We start from the raw sequence: 1,245 nt of genomic DNA, 5'->3' as shown, positions 1-1,245 counted from the left end.
GGAAGGGTAGGTGGAGGAGGAGGAGGAGGAGGAGGAGGAAGAAGAAGAAGAAGAAGAAGAAGAAGAAGAAGAAGAAGAAGAGCCGATGTTATTTAAGTGAAAATTAATTACTGACAAGATAACGGACATTGTAGGATGTGGATCGGGAACGGAGGTAAAATGGCGGGCAAGAAAGGGAGGAAAAAAAAGAGAAAAAGAAAAAAAATCTAGAACGAGGCTAAGATGGAGGTGGGAGGAGGTGTTGTAATAAAAGGGAGAGAGAGATGGCGGGGGATGCTTTATTTATTTATTTTTTTTGAAGAACGGGAAGTGGTGATTAATACCAATGAACATGTTATTCGAATGGAAGTGAAAATCACAATGACATCCGGGAACTGAGACTCAGGTTATTATTATCATTATTATTATTGTTATTATTATCATTATTATTATTATTATTATTATTATTATTATTATTATGCTAGCAGTTTTTATTAATATTCTTTTATTTATTTATTTATTTATTTATTTTGTTCTGGATAATGGAATGGAAATAAAATGGCAGAACGTCCGCCTAAAAATGTTTTGTGGTATCTAACATCTTCTAATCTTGGTGATGCGAGTTCAGTTTTCCGACCAAACAAAGCTTTGCATTTCATCTCCACCTCAAACCCCACTTCCAGCCCTTCCTTGGGTCGATAAAATAATTAACAAATCAGTTACTTGTTCTAAATAAGTAACAAATCGGTTCATTCGATTGGACTGCAGTAAAGATTCAATGATTCCCTAAACGATCATTCGACAGGCTAGAAATAACAGCCAGCTATCTTTCTGATTGCACCCTGCTGTCTCAGAAAGGAAACAGATAATACACTGGAATAACGTAACTCGAAATACAATGCACTCGACAACGAAAAGCAGGAAGGTCATTGTTGTCCAAGGAATGTTGTCGATCATTGTTCTACACTACCAGATTTGACCTAGGGCTAAACAACAAAAACAACAATATGCCGAGTTTTATTGTTTTTTTTTGTTTTGTTTTTTTTTTTTGTTTTAGTTAATTAGTGCTGAACTTACTTACGGAGCTATTAATTCTAGTTTATTTGACACTGAAGTACGGTTTCAATTCTCAACTGGAAACGCTTCACTTGAATTGCTGATACGTTTATGAAAATATACAAATTTTAACTCAGAAATTTATGTCATCTTATGTGCAACAAGAAAATTGGGGCAAAGCTGCATGATAGTGGTAGCAGACGTGGCATG

This window comes from Octopus bimaculoides, chromosome 6 (assembly GCF_001194135.2).
Source record: "Octopus bimaculoides isolate UCB-OBI-ISO-001 chromosome 6, ASM119413v2, whole genome shotgun sequence".
In the NCBI taxonomy this organism is placed as follows: domain Eukaryota; kingdom Metazoa; phylum Mollusca; class Cephalopoda; order Octopoda; family Octopodidae; genus Octopus; species Octopus bimaculoides.
The sequence above is the reverse complement of the archived record's forward strand: the minus strand, read 5'-3'. Positions refer to the sequence as shown.